Below are 8020 nucleotides of genomic sequence, written 5' to 3' on the forward strand. Positions count from 1 at the left end.
GCTTGCCGCCGTAGTTCTGAGCCGAGCCTCACGATCCAGTCCTCCTGCCCCGAGCAGCCGGCAAAGCAGATCTTTCTGCTCCTCTGCCCGTGGGCTGCCCGGGTGGTGGTGGTGTTTACCTAAAGACCTCTCGGGCCCAACCGGGCAGGCAAGCGCAGGGCGGCGCTCGGCCTGGCTCTGGCTCTGGCCAGCAAGAGAGGCAGGCATGCCGAAGGGAAACCGTCCCTTCCTGGAAGGAGCCCGGTGCCGGGACCGAGGCAGGGGAGGCAAGAGGGCTCGAGGAGGACGGCCACCTCCCTGGAAGCAGAAGGCCGACCCATTGGCCGCGTTCAGGGCCTGCAACCTGATGAGGGGGCGCCCTCACAAAATGGCTGCCCCCGGGAAGCCCCGCAGGGTGTGTGTGTGTGGAGGGGGGGAAGGGCAAGGAGGCCGAATGGAAGCCCCCCCTCCAGCCTTTTGTGCGCGCCAGGCAGAGCTCCGGCTGCTCCCTCACGGCTGCCATTCTGACTTCTTTTGACCTGCTCTGTCACCGCCCTGCTTGCCAGAGTGGCTGCGTTGCTCCCCAAATGGCTGCCGTGGATTGAATGTCCAGAAAACAGAAGGCGGCCAGGGGCTGCTGGCTCCCTCTGCCCCCCACCCCACCCCCCCCACCCCCAGTCTGGGAGGCTCTGTCGCCCCAGTTCATCCCTGCCTGTTTGTGGGGTCAGAGGGTGCGTGTCCAAGCGGAAGCAGCAGCCCCACCCACGCAGAACCACTTGGCACGGACGGGGGAGGGGGCGCCCCCCCAGGAGGCTGGCTGGCGACTTCCTTTTGCATGCTCAACCAGGCCATGATTCAAAGGCCCTCGCTGGCCACCACACTGGTGTTAAAACAGCAAAATACCCGCTGTGGTGTCTGTCACAACCGCCGTGCCCTTCCCTAGCATCACACAGTCACAAGCCCCGTTTCCTCACTCGCCCCTCTTGCTCCCTCGCAGCCACCTGTGAGTCACGGCCTGCGGGACGGGCCTTTAGCACGCCAGGCAAGCGCAGGGCTGGGGTTGTGGCATGTGGGACAAACCCAGCCACTCAGGGACCGCTTGACACAACGGCCTCCAGATGGGTAACATTAGGACACTAAACTCGAACGTCTGTAGAACAATGGCAGGGCTAGAAAGGAAACCCAAGTGCTGGAACTGCGCCGGTTAGACAGTTGGAAATCCGTTCCTTTCTGAAGGGGCTGAAAGACCCTGCAGGGCTGATCCACTCACTGGCTGGGATCCAGGAAACCCCCCTCCCTCTCCACCCTTTTCTGAGTGGAAGGGAATCCCCCTTACCCTTCCTTTCACTCAGAGCCAAAAAGGGCTTTGTGGAAGCTGCCAATACCGGCTCTGAGGGGCCTCATGTTGAGGCAGGGTGAAGGTCTTGTGCTGCCCCCCCTGCTCCCCCCCCCCGGACGTTCTTTCTCTCTCTCTCTGTGCATTTAGTTCTGCAGTTTTGCCCAGGCCAAGCTGAGCTCTTCTGACACTTGGCAGGAAGGCACCGCTCATTCAGAACTTGGAAGGGTTAAAATACACACACCAACGGACGGTGGTTCTTTGCCCCAACAGTGGGGCTCACCACATCAGCCCTGAAGAGGAGATTCCCTTTGCACCCCGATTTATCTGCTCTGGAACCACGGTTCACACCACTGAGCCCAGGTGTGAATTGTTTGATGTTGGCTTTGGGTGATGTATGGAGCTGCCCAGGGCTGAGGAACTTGGACAGCAAAAGTTTACTTAAAAAACAAAACAAAACATCTAACCAATAATGGTTTATTAAAAATTATGGTTTGAGCAAGCCATTAGCACGAGAGCCAAAGCCGGGCACAGCAATAAGATGCGCAGGATTCCTCTCACTGGTCCCCCGCTCCAGCCATGGCTTCCTCCTGCAAAAGGGCTCCCTGCGCTTCCTGGCTTTTCAGGCTGAGGAGAAGGCAAAGATGGCGGCCATGGCAGTGGGGCCGGAGCTCTCCCTTCTTTTCCAGGGTGGCCACCCTCGTGCCCTCTTTTGCCAGCCCCTGTGGACACCATAGCCCAGGCCCAGGCCTCGTGCTCCCGCAGGCAGGTGTGACGGCAGGAGGGCCACTGCGCAAGAGGCAGGGTTGGAGTGGCTGGAGAGCCCTGGAGCCAGAGCACCAGCTGGGCAAGGCCGCATGTTACTCACACGGATCATGACGTGGGAGCTGAGCGTGGCCTGTAGCCAGGGAATACAGAGGATTAATTGGGGTAAAAATGAGCCCTTTGTGCAGGAAGCCCTCAAAGGAACTGCTTAAGCTTTGCCACACGTGGAACGTCCCGTGTGGGGAAGCCCCTGGGATCCATCAGAGTCTCTGGCTGCAGCCTCCTTGTTGCCCAGGCTGGGAGGGATCGTGCTGTAGGAGCTCCGGGGGGCCTGACGCATCTTCTGGCCACTGCCAACCATTCCCGGCTGCCCCTAGTTAGCCAGGCACAAAGGGGGCCTTGTCGGTGGGGGGGGAGGCTCAGGGAAGCCCCCAGGCACAGAGCTCTTCACAAAGGTGCATCTCTGCCAGGTGGGGGCCTGGTGGAAGGAACCAAGTCTGCTCCCCCAGCAGAAGAGACCCCCTTGCACACCAGCATTTGGGGTGAGCTGAAGAGGAAGAGGGAGGAGGAGGAAGAAGAGGAAGAAGAAATAGAAGAAGAGGAAGAGATAGAAGAAGAAGAGGAAGAAGAAATAGAAGAAGAAGAAGAGGAAGAAGAAGGAAGAAGAAGAAACAACAAACAACGAGCTGGGTCTGTACAATTGGTGGCCCACACCTGACTCATCCAGTATGTTTTGCTCCTGTAAGTTACCTGTCAGGCAGAGACGGTACCAGAAGAAAATCACTGATATTTGTAATTTAGGCTCAGATTAAACTGAAAAGTGGTTGGTGTACTGAAGCTTAGTGTGTGGTAGGAAACTGGCCACTTCAACTTGAAACTCACCACTTATTGCTTCATATGCCCTGGGACCCTGTCCGCTGTGTTTATTTAGAAAACCTGGGCTCAGCCCACTGTGTGAACATGGTTTCCCAGAGGGCCCAGCCAGGAGTCTCTGCTTTGCTTTGGGTGCTGCACAAACCAGGCAGTGGGAGCGTTTTGTCAAGTGGCTGTTGAGCAAACTGGTTCTGCTCCGTGTGAACTGAATCCTAAGCAAGCATTTTCCTGCATCTCTCAGGCCGTGTGTCTGCTGGAAACGTGTTCTCCAGTTTCAACCCTGATGAAATTATAGCCATCTTGCTCCGTTTTGGAATAGCATTCAGGAGGGCTCCGACAAAGGGCAAGTTTTCAGGGCTGTTATTCCAGCTTACCACAAGTAATCCTTGACTTACCACCACAACTGAGCCCAGAACTTGGTCCAAGCACAAAACAGGACTTACCAGTGGCTGTGCCCAAAGCATGTGCTCCAATGCTCCTTCAAATTTATGGCATCTCCAGCATGGAAAATACCCACCGTGATCTTCTAAATATCTATTCAGAAGCAATGCCCCCCAGCCCAGTTCCCCCCGTATCCTAAGACTCATCATAACATTCTAGTTTTTAAAATGTTAACTACTTTCATTCAATTCCCATGGCCTTTAATTTGGCCATTGGGTAAGGGTGTTTTGCTTAGTGGCCAAGGATGGCAAGCATATCCTATACCTTGACAATGTTTGTGTGCAGTGACAGAAGCATCAGGCAAGGCTGCAATCATGCTATCGTGGCCCCCATGCTGACTTTCTTGACCACACTTGCAAACATCCTTGTCAGCCTGGACTTCCGGATATGAGATGGGGAGTCTCATCTTCTCAGGATGAGAAGCAAAATTCCTCTCAAGAACTTCCTTAGTGCAATCTGCTTACCAAGTTTAATGACAGCTTCCTCAACTGACCTCTGGATTCTCACGACACATTAATCAGAATCAGTGAGGTAACTTTGCACAACCTGTTGGCCTAAAATGTGGTTGCCTTATTGGTGGCTCAGTGTACCTTGAGAAACCAGTCTGGACCAGTTCTTCCCTAGGAGAAATCAACAGGAGGCCAGTTGGATCTGTGGCTGGCTTGTATAACAGGCAGGAAACTGTGGTGGAGCCTTTTCTCTGATCAGCTTTGGTGTTCTGGCTTGCACACAAGATTTTTCCTGGCCACCCAAATGTGACAAGCAGGCCTTAATGTCACCCCCAAGGCTTTCCCATCCGAAGAAGAGTGTTCAGGATGAGTTTGATCACCCATCAATACATCCATAAAAATGCATTTGCTGTATTTAGGATCTGCAAAGGGAAGGACCAACATCCAGACTTTGCCTGCTCCAGCTCTGCTATTCGGTCAACAACTTCCCCTGCAGGGATTCCATGCTCTGAGAAGCATCTTCACTTCCTCTAAGGACAACTCCAGTAAGAGTTGTCCTGAGCAGCAGAGCTCCTGCTGTTCTTAAAGCCTTCTGTAAAAAAACCAAGTCTAGTCATAGAGCAGTGAGGCTCTAGACCAAAGGAGGAGATTTGGGCACCGTCTTCGTTCTCCAAAAGGGCCAGGGTCCCATTCTAGGTATCTCGACCTCAGTTGGTTTTGATTGACTTCTACTACCTTGTGGAACATCTTAGACCTTCTCCTCCCGTAAAGGCTGCCCAACTCATCTGGTTCCTTTGCCCAAGCAATCGGTGCCCACCACAAAGGAGGCAGATATATTTTGGGCTTCCAAAAATCCCTGGGGAGTGGAAATGGGGGTCAACCATTATTTTTGGGTTTCTCCCAAGTGAAACCGAGCATCACCCTGGACCTAATAAGATGCCATTAAGTTCTTCTCTCATGCTGTCTGAGAATGAGGTATCCTGATGGCTTGATTTTGATTCCTAACCCTTTTTGCCCAATGGAGAATTCTGTGGGATGGAAATGATTGTAGCTATCTTGTGACCTGTTTGTTTTGCTCGTTTTGTATTTATTAGATATATGTGTCGCCCATCTCATCTATTTGCCTAAAATGGATTGCTTCAAGAAGGCTGATGAATTGCATACGTTCGTGCAGATCTTAAATGTTAGAACTGTAACCTCATGTAGACTCTAATTAAAGAAAGATCTCTGACTGCATGAGATCTGACTAAAAAGAAATGTGTGGTGAAATGCACATTGTGGCCCCAGAAATTTTCCTGAAGTTGTTCCAGCAACTGTGCATCAACATATGGTGGTGGTGTTTTGTTTTTTGCTGCAACCAGTCCTGAACAAAACAAAACAGAGTAATTTTTACAAAGGTCATTAAATTTTAAATTATTACCATTAACAAAGCTGTGTGACGTAACAAAGCTAAAATTAAAAAAAAAAACAGGTTTGGACAGTACAAACCCAACATTAAAAGCAGAGTAAACATTTAAAAAATAGAAATTAAATTATGCACTGGATGAACATGGAGATACAAGTCCAACCAGGGGCAGCTTTGTGTCTCATAGTTTTGCCAGCCAGAGTGGCAAAGAGGAGAAACTTTCCCACCAAGTGCCAGGGTTACGCATTGGCTGCAACAGGTTTACTCCATCACAGTGGTTTTCAAATTTGGCAACTTTGAAATGTGCGGATTTCACTTCCCAGAATTCCCAGCTTGGCCTGGCAGGGCAATTCTGTGAGTTGATGTCTACACCTATTAAACTCTGCTCAGTCCTATCAAAGCAGCCACAATGGTTTCTGACAAAGAATCTTAATCTTGTATGTGCTGTTCTGACCACTCAATCCCTTTTCCTCCCCTATTTCTCTGATCCCTGGGAAGGAGGTAATGGCAAACCACTTCCGAAAAGCCTTCCTGTCCAGCCAGGCTCTGAGAATCGGGCGTGACTGAACAGAAGGAAAAACAACCTTCAACACGGAAATAATGCTGACCTGAACCGAAGAAGAAGAGAGATCGACTCAGCCTCCCTGGCCAGCATTCTCTCTCACGCAGGGTGGTCAACCAGTGGCCTACCGAGAGGAGGTCCAGGCAGGTCCTCACCCAGTGGGGCTCCCCTGGATGTGGCAGGTGGAGGTGGGCTGCCTGTACCCATGGGCAGGCCCGGTTCTCAAGCTTTGGGGCCTCTGAGGGGCCTGCCCCAAGGAGCTGGTCTGTCCTCCTGTGGAAGCCCGCTCAACCAGCAGCCAACCCCAGATCCCTGGCAGGGTGTTCAGCTGGCGGATCACACGCTGGGTGGAGAAATGCTACTTCCCCTTATCAGATGTGAGTTTCCTTGGGTGGCCTCCAATTCCAGTGCAGTGGCAGATGGAGAAAACCCTGTTTGTTCTTTGGCCCTTTGGTCCGTTGTACACATTCACTCCTTGCTGACTGGCCTTAGAAACAGCCTGGAGTACGGAGGAGAGTCCACTTGGGGAACTGAGGGGGGGCCCCGTTCTGGCCATGGGGACCCGCAGGTTTCCTTCGGGACACACACCCGCCCATGCTGTGACCCGGACAGGTGGAGGATTCCCTTGGAGGAATGCAGGAAATAATTGCTGTTGGTTGTAGCTGCTGCACCTGACACCCAGGCTTGAGCTGTTCAGTCTTGTAACTAGCCCTGTGCAATTGGGCACCAGCATTCCTTCGCCAGTGGAAAGGGATGATGGGAGTTGCAGTCATCTGCTGTGTCTTCTAATGGCCAAGAAGCGGTCAGGAGCGAGTGCGGAAGTCTGGAATCTGGAGAGAGAAGCTCCCTGTGAGCTGCTGAGCTGAGCCAACCAGAGGACATTCGCCCCAAGTGTCTGGGAAAGAGGGTTTCCAGCACAAATCCCTACTTATCCTTTCCAGGGTTTTTCCCAGGTCAGGCCGATGGGTCCGTAGTTTCCCGGATCCTTCATTTCTTCCATGGAGCTAATCCTTTTGTGAAGTCCCTCCCAGCCTGTGCCCAAAAAGCAAAATCCAAAAATCAGCGTTGCATTTAATTATGAAGACAAACCAGTAACTGAATAGGTGTAGTAAGTTTCCAGTAGGCTTCCCACCTGTTTTATTTAGGAACAGAGGAAGTTTCACTCTGAGCCCCTTGGAAACATTACAGGGCCCTCGGTTGTTTTGGTATGTTTTCCTTGCAGACCTTCCGTGGTCCAGAAATATTCTGATGCTGCAGCTCAGGCTTAAAATCTCCCGTCTGAATTTTGAAGTCATTCCACACTGTTACTTTTCCCTGTACTACTTAGTTGATCTGGGTTTCAACTGCGCTGGTTTGCTGATATATACCCAACCTCTTCTCAACTTCCATTTCTTCCTGACTGTGAGGCTTCTGGGGCACATTGATATTTAGTTGCATCCCTGCTTCCTTCCACCCACACGATATTTCCTGTGCGACTGGCTGCCACACAACTCCGAAGTATGATAGAGCAACCCTCAAGCTCAACAATTGACAATGTGTTCTTTTCTTCAACTCACTTCCCCACCCGCCAAATGTCAGTAGTTGTGGCTGAACAGTTCAATTTTTGTCTCATCAGTCCAAAGCACTTTGTTCCAAAATATTTCAGGCTTATCATGGTTTTCTCTTGCATGTTTGAGATTGGCGTTTCTCAACTTTGGCTCCCACCATTCCCCAGCCAGCATTTCCCAAGCCTTGACCTCAACTTTTCCATGTCACCCCCATTTCTTAATTAGGTTTCTTACAGTTGAAATTGCTAACCGGTAGCCAGGAAAGTTTTCAAGCTCTCCCATTTGGCAAGAGAGAATTACGCTCGTTTTTCAGGCACTCAGGGAATGTTGATGGTTGTCAAAATAGTCAGAAACATTACAATCTAACAAATCAGAAGGATCCGGGTTCCCCTTTGGAACTGCCTTCTCCCGCTTAACTGTAGGCCCAATCAGTCAATCAGCTTTGGCTGTAATATGTTTCCTTTTCTAGTCACGCTGCGCTTACAACACACACTTTCCTATTTTAAATATGTAAGCAATGCACAAAAATGCATTGTAAGCGTTCAAATTTGCAGAACAACCAATTTATATCCCAGAGAGGCTGGTCAGAGCAGTGAAGCATACCGCTTGTTTTGCATGTAAGAGTAATTTGATTGGTTGTTTTGGTCATGGTTTAGAGTGATG

General features: G+C 51.1%; 1 long non-coding RNA gene across 1 annotated transcript; it reads right to left on the bottom strand.

The window, feature by feature from the left end:
- Positions 1-5229: 5229 nt before the first annotated feature.
- Positions 5230-7218, bottom strand: LOC148130001 (uncharacterized). Its single transcript, XR_015750333.1, has 2 exons — positions 6943-7218; positions 5230-6842 (listed from the first exon to the last, which is right to left on the bottom strand). It is a non-coding gene; the product is annotated as an uncharacterized LOC148130001 (long non-coding RNA).
- Between the last annotated feature and the right edge of the window lie 802 nt (positions 7219-8020).

The sequence above is a fragment of the Notechis scutatus genome, chromosome 7 (genome assembly GCF_049901735.1).
Source record: "Notechis scutatus isolate UNSWTSFEM ecotype Mainland chromosome 7, rNotScu1.2, whole genome shotgun sequence".
In the NCBI taxonomy this organism is placed as follows: domain Eukaryota; kingdom Metazoa; phylum Chordata; class Lepidosauria; order Squamata; family Elapidae; genus Notechis; species Notechis scutatus.